This window comes from Trachypithecus francoisi, unplaced genomic scaffold (genome assembly GCF_009764315.1).
Source record: "Trachypithecus francoisi isolate TF-2019V2 unplaced genomic scaffold, Tfra_2.0 Lachesis_group8, whole genome shotgun sequence".
Lineage (NCBI taxonomy): Eukaryota > Metazoa > Chordata > Mammalia > Primates > Cercopithecidae > Trachypithecus > Trachypithecus francoisi.
In genome coordinates, this window is record NW_022681473.1 from 84,196,639 (window position 1) to 84,213,167 (window position 16,529).

The 16,529-nt window shown below is 40.0% G+C and overlaps 1 long non-coding RNA gene across 4 annotated transcripts in view; it reads left to right on the top strand.

The window, feature by feature from the left end:
• Positions 1-16,529, top strand: part of LOC117081651 — a 72,015-nt gene that overhangs the window by 11,378 nt on the left and 44,108 nt on the right. For all 4 annotated transcript variants that reach the window (XR_004436231.1, XR_004436232.1, XR_004436233.1 and 1 more), the window contains exon 2: positions 3,877-3,952. This is a non-coding gene — a long non-coding RNA (uncharacterized LOC117081651). The remainder of the gene's footprint in view (positions 1-3,876; positions 3,953-16,529) is intronic.

The following is a 16,529-nucleotide window of genomic DNA, read 5'->3' on the forward strand; positions in this document are numbered from 1 at the left end:
TAAGAAAAAAAACAAACAGCCCCATTAAAAAGTGGGCAAAGACATGAACAAACAGTTCTCAAAAGAAAACATTCATGCAGCCAACAAACATACGAAGAAGAGCTCAACATCACTGATCATTAGAGAAATGCACATCGAAACCACAATGAGATATCATCTCATGCCAGTCGGAATGGTGATAATTAAAAAGTCCAGAAACAACAGATGCTGGCGAGGCTGTGGAGAAAAAGGAATGCTTTTACACTGTTGGTGGGAGTGTAAATTAGTTATAAAAATACATGCATGTGTATGTTCATTGCAGCACTATTCACAATAGCAAAAACATGGAGTCAACCAAAATGCCCATCAATGATAGACTGGATAAAGAAAATGTGGTACATATACACCATGGAATACTATGCAGCCATAATAAGGAATGAGATCATGTCCTTTGCAGGAACACGGATGGAGCTGGAAGCCATTATCCTCAGCAAACTAATGCAGGAACAGAAAACCAAACACTGCATGTTCTTACTTATAAGTGGGAGCTGAATGATGAGAACACATGGACACATGGCAGGGGAACAACACACTTTGGGGCCTGTGGGAGGTAGGGGTGGGTAGGAGGGAGAGCATCAGGAAGAATAGCTAAGGGCTGCTGGGCTTAATACCTATGTGATATGATGATCTGTGCAGTAAACCACCATGGGACATGTTTACCTGTGTAACAAAACTGCACATCTTGCACAAGTACCCCAGACCTTAAAATAAAAGTTGAAGGAAGAAAACCAGAAAATCACTAAGAGTAGATTTTTAATGTTCTTTCTCACCACAAAAATTATAAGTAGGTGAGGTAATGCATATGTTAATTAGCTCAATGTAGCCATTTCACAATGTACATATTTCAAAACATGTTGTTACATAGTAAATGTATACTTTTTTGTTAGCTACACCTCAAAGCTGAGGAAAACAAGAAACCAACTTTGGATTTGAGTGTGCCCAAACCAGTAGCCAAAACCAGATTTTTGTGTGTGTGGTTAGCTCTATGTACAATTTTTTCTATCTATACAGTTGAAACCACTAGGAAGACAGAGTGTTTGCCTCGAAGCTCATTGCAGATTCCAGCAGTTTAATTTGGATGAACTGCTTGGCTTCAGAAAGAGACATGGATTGCAGCCAGGCACCCCATGTGCACAGTTAACAGAGCCCATTCAAATAGTGAAACATTAAAATCTAGTGCAAAGGTCCTCTGGGCTTCATCCAGAATTTTATAGGACTCTAAAGCCCAAACTGACCATAGGAATCACTTTTTGTGACCCAAATGTGATCCATCAAAAGGATGTGATGAAGAGAAAATTCAGTCTGTTCTGAACCAGAGCCAGAGGAGACTGTGTTGGAAGTTGTGTCTCAACTTTGAAGATATATGTAGCCATAAAACGAACATAATATCCAGAAACATTCTTGCCAGAAGTTGGGAATTATTGGCAAAGGAAAATAACTGGGCATTGTTTGAACAAGCAAAGACATTTGAAATTTCCTGGTCCTCAAAATCACTGTGTTGCCCTAGGGCAGGTCCAAGGCTTCATCATGGCAGGAGCAGGGCAGGTGGAGACTGATGGTGGAGCAGAACTCTGTGTACTCTAGTGCCAACCTCAACCCAGAAGTGACTATCATTTGAAAGTTGAGGGAAAGCTGAGAATCTGCATGAGACATGTATAAGATAATCAGGAGGACCCAAGCTCTCCAAGGGCAATCAGAATCAAGCATCCACACAAGATGACACAGGCAACTTCTCACTTAGAGCCATTTTCCTAGAGCCATTATCTTTCTCTCAGTTCACAAAAACATGTGACTGCCCTCTCAAAGTGTCCTGTTATGAATTGAGCACAGTCTCCATTTGTAGTAGGAAAGGGCAAAGATCCAGTGGAGTTAATTCTCGTGATCTGAAAACCATTGAGGGCATAGCATTTAAAGCCACTGGGTTTGCTCCACTCTAAATCTTTTCAATAGATTTTAATTTGATGCTGTTAAATGATGCATTCATGCATCCATTCACTTCTTGGCAAATATATATGGCCACTACACGCCTTCCATCTTGAAATGTCATAACCCCAGCTCCCATCCCATATGGGACAGTTTCCTCTTTCATTCTTTGAAATTCCTTCTCCTTTCTGCCCAGAAAATTTTCTTATGGTAAGCATTATGGTATAATTTATACAATGTCCATGATCTGTGTGATGTGCTATATATTTTCGTTCACATCTATAATATGATGTATATATAATAAGTATTATATGGAGAAAAAGCTAGAGATTTAAATTTGAAGGTTTGGTGATGCTGCATACAGAATATAATCAATAGCCTGTTCCCAGAGCCCAGACAATGGATCCTCATTGCAACCTATAAACCGATATTGGAAACATGCTGCTGCTTTCACTACCTCCTCCACCTCAGCCCTCTACCCCATGTCTTAATGGGAATCACCTTCCTTAACTGTATATTATCTTCAAACCATTTTTCACCTGGAGTTCCTGGAGTAAGCCTAACTCTTAACATCTTTCTGGTGTCTTTCTGAGGGAAGAGGGGAGATGAATGCCTCCTGAATAATCTCTTAAATTTTAATTTAGGCCAAGTGACTCACTCTTTTAACATCATTCAGTAATTTCTTATTACTTTAGGGTAAATAAAGACTTTTTGCTTGACATTTCAGGAAAACTGGATTCTCCTTATCTTTCCAGCATCCTCTACTGCCCTGAACACACTGTTCATATTCTGTTTTTCTCATTCTGAAAATAGAAAACAGGAAATGCAAACAGTCAAACCAGTGGTTCTCAAAGTATAGTCTATGGAACAGTAGCCACAACATTCCCTGGGAGCTTGTGAGAAGTGCAAACCCTTGGTCTTTATCCCACATCTACTGAATTAGAAACTCTGGGGGTGAAGCCACTATCTTAACCAACTATTTTAATCATCCAGATGATCCTGAAGCTTGAGAACAATGAAGTTTTATGTGTGATGGGGGCAGGGGCAGGAGCTTGATCTCTCTCCCATGCTGGCATGCAATGGTCCGATCACAACTCACTGCAGCCTCAACTCCTGGGCTTAAGCAATCCTCCCACCTAAGCCTCCCAAGTAGCTGGGACTACAGGCATGCACTACCATGTCTTGCTAACTTTTCTTATGAAGGTAGAGTCTCACTATTTTGCCCAGGCTGGTCTCGAACTCCTGGGCTCAAGCAATCCTCCTGCCTTAGCTTCCCGAAGTGCTGGGATTATAGGCATGAGCCACCACACTGCGCCAAGAACAATGGATTTAAACCATTTCACATGATGGAAAGCACCAATTAAACACATATAACATGTCTGTTTAGCCTAGTCTAAACTAACAAGGATTGGAAGACTCTAATTTCCTTGGGAGGTCTCCCAGCAGGTTACTGTGGCTTTTATCCTGCCTTCTCACTTTTTGGAATCTCTCAGAAGAGTGAAGTCCTTCAGAGGAGAGAATATCAGTCTCCTTGTCCATGTTTTCATCCCTCCCATTTTCCCATGCCTCTGATTGTGTGCCCTCTGTGCTACCTCCTCGTTGTTCCTATATCCATGGGAAATAAAAAGTAGTTGCATCCCACGAAAAGATGAGAATGTTCTTCAAAGTAAAAGTGAAGTCTTTTAAAAGCCTGATTTGAGGTATTGTGTGATCATCCCATGATATGTTAACTGAGGGGAATGGAGAGGAAAGAGGCACCTTCTTTCACAGAGTAAATTAATGGAAAAGTTTAATATACACCCAACTGTGTTTTTACAGGGTCCACCACATCTTGGAAGGGAATTTCAAAGCTCATTTAAAGTCAGCCCCTCACATAGCCCTGCTTGTCTGACTTTTTTCTGAATGTGATTTCAGAAGTAAAACCAGGCCAGGGACCGGGACCCTGAGGTGAGTCTCACTGACCGTGACCTCTGGAGAGTCAACTGAAATGGTAAGCCAGGAAGTCATGGAAATCTTACCTCCCCTGCAGTAATAAAGTCTACTCTCAAAGAAATGCCAATGGCACAGAAACCATAGGGGTTGTTTATCTCTTTCTTTTTTCTTTTAAAACATTATAAAAATAACACAGCAATTTTTAAATGTCAAAAGAGAGAGAAATGAAGCTATCCAAAATTTCAAAAGCCTATCCTAGTAACTACTGTAGATTTTTGCCTGAGCTTTTTAGGTTTGGGTCATTTGTGCTCTGTGCTGATGCATTTTTGTTTTGAAGTTTATTTTTTTTCTTAACCTTATCATTCATACATTTTCCCCAGATTGTTGCCAGGCAAACCATGCAGTCCAGAATTATGGACTATCAGAGCTTTAAAGGGTTTTGGAGATAATTTTCTGAAGCAATTCTTAATTGGCTCTTCAAAGACGAGCTTTTGACAGTTTGTGTCACCCCTGAAATTATTTGTGAAATTCTACACTGAGTATGTGAATCTTACTACAGATAGCATTATCCCTGTATTTCATTAGATCTTCAAAGTGGTTTACACACCCTAAAGGTTGTCTATCCTTCTTATGTAGTTATTCTATGTGCAATCATTCAAGCTGTGTTTTACTCAACTTGTAGTTGGAGGGAAGGGGGACTAGCACATAGGCTATAACATCCTCTAGAGTTGTGCAGTACACAATTGCACAGCCATGGATGGTGGGTTGACATTCTAATCCATCCTTATTTTATGGTTGGCACCACAGAGCTGAGGAGTAATTTGCCCTGTTTCCATAGCTCTCTGCACACATTTCTTTAAACATACTTGCATTATATTGAAGTGATTTGAGAGGATCTATCTGTTTAATTATAGTAACTTAGTGTTAAGAAATTCACTGTTGCATACACTAATGCCATTTTTTCCAATATCAGCTTTATTACTAACAAAATTTACATTTTATTTTCCCTCTGCTTGACTTCAATTTTTCAATTGATTCCAAACTTAGATAGAAAAGAGAGATGCAATTCATTGTCCATGAAACCTTAAACATGTACAGGATGAGTCAATCAACAATTCATAAATAAAAGAACAAAAAATAGCTATATAAAACAGTGAGGACTAAGAACCAAATGAAAAATTAATCGCTTCTCTAGTCCTAACCTATAGAAATGTTTCCCCTGAGGGCAATTTTGTACTTTGTCATTTCTCTATTTAGAAACCTCAGCTCCCTCTTCTATTAAATTTTGCAAGGGCCTCTGATAGTCTTAACAACTAATAGCTAGTGCTTACAGTTCTCAAAACACTTGCAATTACATTAGCTCATTTGAATCTCAACAGAAACAGGTGTCATCTCCATTTTACACAAAGAGAAAAAATAACTCAGCGAGACTGAATGATTTGTCCCTGCAAGTGGCAGACCTGGGACTTGAACAGGGTGTGTCTGACTTAAATACATCATGCCAAGGCCCAATGCCAATGTGGTAGACCCTGCCAGTGGGTACCAATATGTGGTTCTTCTCTATGTCCAGATAAACAAGACTGTGTTTCCTTGCCCCCTTAATATTGGCTATGTTTGTGTTACCAGATATAGCCAATAAAATGAGAACAAAAAGGATGTGTGTTGCTTTTGGACCAAGTGCTTAAGTCTTTGTGGTCAGCTCTCCAGTTTTCCCTCTTCCCTTGCTACAGCTTTTAACACATGGAAGCACTTTTTAAAAATCCAACTTTTATTTTAGATTTGGTGGTACCTGTGCAGGTTTGTGTTGTGTGATGCTGGGGTTTGGGGTACAATTAATCCCATCACTCAAGTACTGAGCATAGTACCCAATAGTTAGTTTTTGACTGCTTCCCTCCCCTTTCCCTTCCCCCTCTAGTTGTCCCCAGTGTCTGTTGTTTTCATCTTTATGTCTATAAGTACCTAATATTTAGCTCCCACTTATAAGTGAGAACATGTGGTATTTGGTTTTCTGTTCCTGCATTAATTCACTAAGGATAATGGCCTCTAACTGCATCCATATTGCAAAATGCATTATTTCATTCTCTTTTATGGCTGTGTAGTATTCCTTGGTGTATATGTAGCCCATTTTGTTTATCCAATCCACCATTGGTGGGCACCAGGATTGATTCCATGTCTTTGCTATTGGGAATAGTGCTGCAATGAGTATACATGTGCATGTATATTTTTGGTAGAATGTTTTGTTTTCCTTTGAGTATATGCCCAGTATGGGATTGCAGGGTCAAATAGTTGTTCTGTTTTCAGTTCTTTGAGAAATCTCCAACCTGCTATCCACAGTGACTGAACTAATTTACATTCCCACCAACAACGTATAGGCATTCCCTTTTCTCTGCAGCCTTGACAGCATCTGCTATTTTTTATTTTTAAAATAATAATCATTCTGACTTGTGTGAGATGGTATCTCATTGTGGTCTTGATTTGCATTTCTCTGACGATTAGTGATGATGAACTTTTTTTCATAGGTTTGTTGGCCACTTGTATATCTTGTTTGAGAAGTGTCTGGTCATGTGTTTTGCCCATTTTTTAATGGGGTAATTTGTTTTTTGCTTGTTCAATTGTTTAAATTCCTTATACATTCTGGATATTAGACCTTTGTTGGATGCATAGTTTGCAAATAGTTTCTCCCATTCCATAGGTCGCAGTTTACTCTGTTAATAGTTTCTTTTGCTGTGCAGAAGCACTTTTGTTTAATTGGGTCTCACCTGTCAATTTTTTGTTGTTGCAATTGCTTTTGAGTATTTAGTCATAAATTATTTCTCAAGGCTAAAGTCTAGATCGGTGTTTCCTGGGTTTTGTTTTAGGATTCTTAGAGTTTACAGTCTAACACTTAAATCTTTAATTCATCCTGAGTTAACTTTTGTATAAGTGAAAGGTAGGGATCTAACTTCACTCTTCTGCATATGGCTAGACAGCTATCACAGAACCATTTATTGACTAGGGAGTCATTTCCCCATTGCCTATTTTTGTCAACTTTGTCAAACATCAGATGGCTGTAAGTCCACAGCTTTATTTCTGGGTTCTCTATTCTGTTCCAGTTGTTATGTGTCTGTTTTTGTACCAGTAGCCTTATAGTTAGTTTGAAGTTGGATAATGTGATGCCTAGGGCTTTGTTCTCTTGCTTAGGATTGCTTTGGTTATTTGGACACTATTTTGGGTCCTTATGAATTTTAGAATAGTTTTTTCTAGTTCTGTGATAAATGACATTTGTAGTTTGATAGGAATAACATTAAATCTGTAGATTGCTTTGAGTGGTATGGCCACATTAATGATATTAATTCTTCCAATCCATGAGCATGGAATGTTTTTCCATTTGCTTGTGTCATCTATGATTTCTTTTAGCATTGTTTTATAGTTTTTTCTTGTAGAGATCTTTCACTTCCTTGGTTAGAAGTATTCCTGGGTATTTCATTTTTTGTGTGTGGCTATTGTAAATGGGATTGTGTTCTTGATTTGGCTCTCAGCTTAAATGTTATTGGTGTATAGAAATGTTCCTGAGTTTTGAACATTGGTTTTGTATCTTGAAACTTTACTGAAGTCCTTTATCAGTTCCAAAAGCCTTTTGGCAGAGTCTTTAGGGTTTTCTAGGCATATAGTCATATCATCAGTGAAGAGAGATAGTTTCACTTATTGTTTTGCTATTTGAATGCCTTTTATTTCTTTCTCTTGCCAGATTGCTCTGGCTAGAACTTCCAGAAGCACTTTTTGATATGTAGGTGCTATAAGACCAAAATAGCCTAGAATGATGAGTCAACATACAGAGAAAATTTTCTCTGGGAAGCTATCTGGCCCTGCAGAAGACTTTGCTTAAGCAAGAACTTAACTTTCACTGTGGTCAGCCAAGAAGATTTTGGGATTGTTTGTTGCCACAGCATAATCTAGCCTACCCTAAATAATACTGGCAGACTCCATACATGACTGGGTCTCTCTCCCTTAGATCTCGGACTAGTGTTCAGAGAGGCATATTTTGCCATGCACAACTGATCTTCCCTCACACAATTCAGCAATCTCCTTGGCTGTTTTTCTCTTGAATCTTTAGTAACCAAGTTTTAAACTATTGATCTGCAGGAGATACAGTCCAGAGGAGGAGAGCTGGGGAGGGGCAGATTCCTGAGTGGCTGGGGGTAGAGAGAATCTCAGATGTGATGAATGTTACTGGCACAGTAGATATTTGGGTTGGGTCTCATATGAATTTGCCATGATTGCGTGTAGTGGCCTAATGAGATGAAGTCAACCTCATTGTTCCAAGACTAGTGAAAATAGAAAAGATCAAATAGCAGAAGTCAGGGCCAAGTAAGAAAGGAGATGGGCTCAACTTGCTGGGAGCTGATTCAGCACCACAGACAGATCCCATGGGCCCTCTCCTCTAATGTTTTTTTTTCTGGGCAACTCAGTTTTCTCAGTTTAGCTTTGCTGTTGAAGAGTCCTTTTTGGCCTCCAAATGCCTAGTTCCTCCTAAGTGAGGACTAGTAGTGCTATAGGCAAGGCACCATATCTGTATTCATCCAGTACAGTGCTTCCCAACTTATTTTTCTCTATATTATGTTGTGCATAAGAATATTTACCTGGCCTCCTGGGATAAATACTTGATGCCACTTCTGGCTGGATGTGAAACCTGTGAGCTTCAGTTATCCTAGGCTCTGCTTGATGGACTTAGGTAATCAATATACTGCACATTTATAACTTGCTCATGAGAAGCTCTGTTCCAGTCATCTCTTCCTTATCCTCTGCCCCAGTCAGACCATAAATGACCAGATCACATAGAAGTCATTCTCCCAATAGGTGCACTACACACACCTATTACAGCACTGATCATACTCTAAATCATATCTCTTGTGCCCCACAAGGTGCAGCATGAACACAGCAAATCCTTTTTGAGTAAGCTCATGCATTTGCTATTATGGAAAGACTCCAGACCACCCCTCCAGACCATAGGTCTTATTGGGTGACTTGGAGGCAAAGCTGGGTCTGAGTCTTCCATAACTTGATTTTGGCTCCCTTGTATGCTCTTCCCAAATCTCATACTTGAAGCCAGGCCAAGGGTGCAGAAGACAAAGGCAAAGCACTTGGGGGTGCCCACTCCCTCCTACCATCTTTCCTTTGGTAAATATTGAGCACTTACCACAGGCTAAACCTATCCTAGCCTCTGGGAGTGCAGTAGGGAATAAGACAAATATGGACCCTGCTGTCATAGCACTGACAGTCCATCAAGGAAGCCCAACAATTAGCCAGCAAGTATTTAAAAGTCTGGTCAGTGTTATGTTGATGATGTACTGGGATGCTATGGGATTACCTAGCTGGAGAAACTAAATTATTTGGTATGGGAAATGGGAGATTAGTTCAGGGAAGACTTTTGGTAGCTTTAATCCCCTTTTGAACATTCTCTTATTATATGTCTAACTATGTTTAACTGTAGGGAGTTAGGTATCGGGGGAACCAGCCCCCAATCAACATAGGTTCTTTTCTATTTTCCCTAAGTGTCGGCTGGTCTGAGAAATAATGAGAAAGAGTACAAAAGACAGAAATTTTACAGCTGGGTCTCTGGGGGTGACATCACATGTCAGCAGGTTCCGTGATGCCCCCTCAACTGCAAAACCAGCAAGTTTTTATTAGGGATTTTAAAAGAGGAGGGGGTACAAATAGGGAGTGGGTCACAAAGATCATATGCTTCAGAGGGCAATAAAAGATCACAAGGGTAGAGAGGCAGAGCGAGATCACAAGGCCAGGGTGAAACTAGAATTACTGATGAAGGTCCATGTCCTGCTGGGCACACATTCATTGATAAACATCTTAACAGGAAACAGGGTTCAAGAGCAGACAACCGGTATGACTAGAATTCACCAGGCTGGAATTTCCTAATCCTAGCAAGCCTGAGGGTGCTGCAGGAGACCAGGGCATATTTCATCCCTTATCTTCAACTGTGTAAGACAGACACTCCCAGAGTGGCCATTTTAAAGACCTCCCCCTGGGAATGCATTCTTTTCCCAGGACTATTCCTTGCTGAGAAATAGAATTCAGCCATATTTCTCCTATTTGCTTTCTGTAAGAAGAGAAATATGACTCTGTTCTGCCCAGCCCTACAGGCAGTCAGACCTTATGGTTGCCTCCCTTGTTCCCTGACAATTGCTGTTATCCTGTTCTTTTCAAGGTGCCCAGATTTCATATTGTTCAAACACACATGCTTTACAAACAATTTGTGCAGATAACGCAATCATCACAGGGTCCTGAGGTGACATGCATCCTCAGCTTATGAAGATGATGGGATTATGAGATTAAAGTAAAGACAGGCATAGGAAATTATAAGAGTATTGATTGGGGAAGTGATAAGTGTCCATGAAATCTTCACAATTTATGTTCTTCTGCCGTGGCTTCAGCTGGTCTCTCTGTTTGAGGTCCCTGACTTCCCGCAATAGTTAGGGTTTGATGTGTAGTATAGATTTTCCATGATTTTGAAATTCCACAAACATTTTCCACATACCATTTGGACATTTGTCCTTGCGTTACCTCCCAATGCCCTTGCAGCAATGCTGTGAGTCAGGGTTTTGTAGTGTTTCATTTTCCTTGCAGGCTCAGAGAGGTCCCACTGCTAGTATATGATGAACTTAAATGCTGAGTTCTTTCCCATGCAGGAACCCCACACGCCCTTTGTCCTACTCCTGAGAGTACACCTCTCCAAACTCTCGAAGGTCCTGTTGCCCTCCAGTCTTCTATGTAGAAGCAGTACTACAGCCAGCTGAAATTTATTCAAGATGTTTAGTTGCTTCAAAGAACTGTTCCCTGCACATTTTGGCTGCAGCAGGACTGCTTTCACTGTCCCCCTTTGTCAGAGGGTGGTAAATGTCACTCCACCACATCACAGAAGATGTCTTATCCACCATATAAAAGGATTCCATCTAACAGAACAGTGATCCTTCAATCCTTAGACCACTCCAGCCAGAGGCCCAGACAATGCCTGAGGCAGAGAAAAATCCCCAGAGACACGGTGCTGATGTGTCCTGTTATGGTGAAGGTTCAGCTCTTCCTAATCATGAACACTGCAGAATGGTGAGATTTTGCTTCAGAGCTGGGTGAGTCTAGCTGAGTTGCCAGAGTTCCCAGTCTTCCTCTGTATTTAACAACTGAGATACCTGTTTACCTCTTTTTTTTATATGTTAGTGCACAGCAGTGGTTCTCAAGATAAAGTCAGGGCCCAGCAGGGCCCAGAGGAACACGCCTGGGTGAGCCTCAGCTGGTTCATTCCTTACACTGTAATGTGAAAATGTCTGTGCTTTCCTTGTGGCCAGACCTTTCTCTTCTTACCTCAAACAAATCCTTTTTAAGGTCTCTGCTCCCATTGTTTCCTCTTTCAGTGATGGCTTTCTGCTCGCTGACTGCTTGGCCAATATCAGCACATTTTCCAAATCTCAGCTTTTCTTCTATCCTGAGGCCCTTTCTGACCCTACTCCTCTGCAAGGTAGAATTGACCTGCTTTGTGCCTCTACTGTGCACTACACACACCTATTACAGCACTGATCATACTCTACATCATATCTCTTGTGCCCCACAAGGTGCAGCATGGACACAGCAAATCCTTTTTGAGTAAGCTCATGCATTTGCTACTATGGAAAGAGCACTGTGCTGAGGGCCAGGAGGCCTGGGCACTGGTACCAGCTCTCTCATTGATAAACGTGTGAGCTTGGTCAAGCCATTCCACTGCTCTGAGCCTCATTTCTCTCTCCTCTAAACTGTGGAAGTTAGAGTTGATAAGGCCTAAGGTAACTTCCTGCTCTAAATTTATATTTAGAAGGCAAAGTGGGAAGAACTTTGTGATGGTTTTCTGATATGTTAACTTGGCTAGTCTACAGTCCCAGTTATTCCATCAAACACTAATCTAGGTGTTGCTGTGAAGGTATTGTATAGATGTGATTAAGATCCATAATCAGTTGATTATCCTAGATAACCTGGGTGCGCCTGATTCAGTTAAATATTCTTAAGAGCAGAGCTGAGGATTCCTTGAAGAAGAGGACATTCTGCCTGTAGATAGCAGCATTGGCCTGTGCCCAGGAGTTCATTCCTGACCTGCAGATTTCCAGCTTGTCTAACCAGTCCCCATAATTGCATAACCCAATTGCTTTCATTAACATCTCTCTATATGTCTCCCTTTGGTTGAGCTCTGACCCACACAAGCTTTATACTTTGGTTCAAGTATATACTTTATACTTGGTTCAAGCCCTGGCTCTACCACTTACTAGCTGTGTGATCTTAGGACAGCTAGTGAATGGCTCTGAGCCCCTGCTTTTGTGTCTATAAATTTAGGGTAACAATAACTATTCCAGAGTTAATAATAAAAACTGTTCTTATTTTATTTGTTTTAGAGCACTAGTGTTTTGATATTTTCTGTGAACCAGCTTCTGTGCTTATTGCTTTACATCTCGTTTACTCTTCTTTAAACTCTTGTAGTACTAAATGACATTATGCATATGAGTAATGATAAACACCATCATGCCTGGCACATTGAAAGTGCTTAGTAAGAGCTAATTCTGACTTTTCCTTTCCTTTGCCTCTATAATATTTCTGAATAAGCTATCTTAAGGCAAATTTATTGTAAATAATGGTTTAGACTGTGTATGTGACTTAAAGGAGCCAAGCTATGGGATTACAATACAATTAGTTCAGTTCACTCACTCTTGTCTCCAGGTTTGCATTAAACCAACATTAAATTGCCTTGGAATTCCATAGTACCTTTTGTATGAGGATTTATGGAAATAGTCCATATGAAGCAGAGAACAACAAGGGCTACTCCTTACTTGATGGAAAAAGTGAAGCAACCAGAAATGTTTTGCCGTCAAGTTGGAAAACATCAATTCTCTAAATGTACCAGAGATTTATTTCATACTATGAAAGTCAGATTTGAAAATATTATAGATGAAATAGTAACTGAATGTTTATAGCTGCGATAGGAATTGTGAAGGAATTTAGAAGTCTCTACTTGCCAGTAAGACATATACTGACTTCTAGAAACTCAACAGCATTTAAACACAACAAAGACCACTTGTTCATTCTTGAGCAGATATAGGCCTACCCACTGCCTCATGTCTTTGTACTCAAACATTGAGAAAGAGAAGGAAACAGAGTAGTGAATGGGGGATTGGTGAGTGCCACTAGAAGGTTATTGGGTACATAGCTTGGGAAGATAAAGCTTGGGAGTAAGGGTGGTTTGGCAAGCGGATGTACAGGAAAAAATGTGTGAGCATAGGAGGAAAAGATTAGGCAAGTGACCCCGGGATGCAAGTTCTATACTTGAGTCCCAACTCCCATGTCAGCCTGGCTCTTTCTCCATGCTCACGACTTCTCATAGTTGACTGCACCAGTGCCTACCCTCCTGCAGCCTCTGTTGTATGCTATTTTCCTAAGCCAATCCTGACTGCTGTAGGTATATAAGTTTTAGCTGTTTATTACACAAATTTAAAACATGTAGAGAAGTAGAGAGAATGCTATGATGAACCCCTATGTAACCACCCCTCAGATTCAACAATTCTTATCTCATGGCCAGTCTTGTTTCATTTATACTGCCTCCCACCCCATGGATTATTGTGAAGAAAATTTCAGACATAATTTCATCCATAGCTATTTCAGTATGTCTTTCTAAAAGAAATATAAAAATAGCTATAATGAATTTATTTTACCTAAATGTTAATCATAATTTTTAAATTTAAAATATTCTGTCCATGAATTTTCTCTTTAGATAGATAGGTGATAGATAGATGATAGATAGACAGATAGATAGATGATAGATATGATAGATAGATGATTGATAGATGATAGATAGATAGATGGATAGATAGATAGATAGATAGATATAGATAGATAGATAGATGGAGCTTGTTTGAATCAGGTTCAATTAAGAGCCATTCATTGTTTTTTATTTCTATGAATAATATGTCTTTTTGATCTAGTAGTACACCCTTCTTCTGTTTTCCTTTCCTTGCAATTATTTGTTGAAGAAAACAGGTTGTTATTCCCATAGGATTTCCCAGTCTTGATGTTGCTGACTCATCCTCATGATGCCATTTTTCATTTGTCATGATGAACATGTTTCACTGTTCCCTATGTTTTTAGCAAATAGGTAGGTAAATCTAGAGAATTAATCAGCACATGTGTGTGTGTATGTGTGCAGACTATTTCATAAGTGGTGGTGAGTATTTCTGTCAGGAAGCCCGTAAGTTCCGACCATCTCTCTTTCTGTGATGCCAGCAGCTGTTGCTGATCATGACTTAGATCTGTTAATTCCTTAGGGGTTACAAATGTTAATGCTCTTATTCTATCATTCCTTCTTTGTTTTTATGCAGAGAAACTTCATTTCATTGACTATTTGTTACCCAAAAGAAAAAAGGAAATATGCTTATTTCCTTTTATTTACCAGTTTTCAAATAATATGTAGGGTTTAGAGCACCCTCCAAAGATGATCAATGTCCAATTCTGTATTATTATAAATCATGAATTTAAACATACTTAACATGTTTAAATTCATTTTAGTTTTTATCCTTATTGTTGTTCAAGCTGTTTCATTTTTGGCCAGTGGGAGGCTCCTCAACTTAGTTCCTGAGGTTTTTGGAAAAGGTCCTACTGGTTTTTGATACATTCCTTGCTTTCTGGCATGACAAGATGTTTCAGACTCCCTGTATTAATTTTATAGGACTGCCATATCAAAGTACTGCAAATGGAGTGGCTTAAATTTATTCTATCACAGTTCTGGAGGTTAGAAGTCCAAAATCAAGGTACCAGGCAGGCCATGTTTCCTCTGAGGGCTCTAGGGAAGAATCCTGCTATGCCTCTTCCTAACTTCTGGTGGTTACTGGCAATCCCAGGAATTCCTTGGCTTGCAGCTGCATCATCCCAGTCTCTGCCTCTATCATCTACAGCCTTCTTTCCTGTATTTCTGTCTGTTTCTGTTTTTTCTTCTTATCAGGACACCAACCATTGAATTGAGCCCACTCTAATCATGTAGGAACTCTTCTTAATTTAATTACATTTTGCAAATACCCTATTTCTTAGTAAGGTCACATTCTGAGAATTCAAGTGGATGTGAATTTTGAAGGATAGGCTACCAATTTTGGTGAGGAGAGGCACACATTGTAAAGTTCCACCATTGAGGTTTATAGTGAGCAAATGATGACAGGAAAAGAATCGGCAAGAAGAATCAGACCATCTTCAAAAGGAAACAAAACCAGTAGTTCAAGAGGAGAAACCTTGGTCTGGCATTGAGGTCTAACAAGCATTTCTCTCGATGGGTGACCACACACACACAAAAATCACACATTCAGGAGCAGTCCACATTTTCAGCAGTAGGTCCAGCACCTTTACGGCTCAGACCTCTCTCTTCCTTGTCGTAAGGAGGTTTCTTTCTCAATAAGAGTGGAGGTTATTCCCCTCTTTGTGCAGATGAAGAAGCACAGGAGAAAGAAATGAATAAACTGGCTATAAGTGTGGTGTAGCTTGTAAGAAGGAGAAGGAAAAGGAGGAGAAAGATAAGGAAGACAAACATTGAGAAAAGAGGCTTTCTTGGATCGGGAAATTGAAGAATGAGCCTTGAAAGGCAGAGTTGAAAGAGCATAAAAGTTGGCATTAGAAAGGCCTCTGCTACTCACAAAACCTGTGACTTTGAATGTGTTTCATATTCAGTTTTTAACTGAAAATAGGAATAATAGTATCCCTAATAATATGCTTGCATTTATTCATGTTTCTATTGAGCATCTTCTACATGTCAGGTACTGTTGTAGGTGCCAGGGATGTGGCAGTGGAAAAACTAGACAGAAATATGTGCCTCATGGCTTCCATTCTAATTCAGATAGTTATGAGATACAAGTAAAACTGCAGATGTGAACACTGAACAGATAGCAAGTATTCTAAAAAAGTTAGATTCTCTTCACCTGTTCTAATGCTGAGCCACACATTCAGAGACTGGCAGAGCACTTAACAGCAATTTATGTGAGTGAGGACTCTCCTCAAAGAAAGAAACCACCACTCAAAGATCCCATCATGTTCTCAGAGAGTAGGGCAAAAAAAGGCCCACTTGGGATAAATGTCAGTGTTTGTTCTCTGGGAGTAGTTGGAGAGATTTGTTTTAACCTTAGGAATTTTTGTTTGTTCTTGTTTTACTGTTTTAGTATGATTGCTAAGAAGAAGGGACCAGGAGGTTCCCTAGTAAGATACTGTTACATTTTTCTCTCTCAAAAATATATTGGCTCCCATAAGGTGACTGGATATTGATTATTATCTGTCCTCAAGTTCCCCCCTACAAAAGCTGCTGAATCTCCCAGGTCCCTCCCTATGAAGCAGGCGTTTGGAATTGAAGGACAGATTTTGTATTAAGCCCCCACCAGGCAGACAGTTGAGTGATCACTGGGGCTGAGGTGGGCCTCTTATCTGCACAGCCTTGATGTCTGGAAGGGTCTTCCAAGAATCCCTTAGGGAAGCATTTATGCTCACTTGGATTGGTGGCACCTTTGCACTGTTTTCGGTGTTGGTTTCCCAAATACTGAGCCCTTTGGAAGGACGCTGGGATAAAACTGTAGATCTTAACTTTTTGCTTCTAAGTGGAA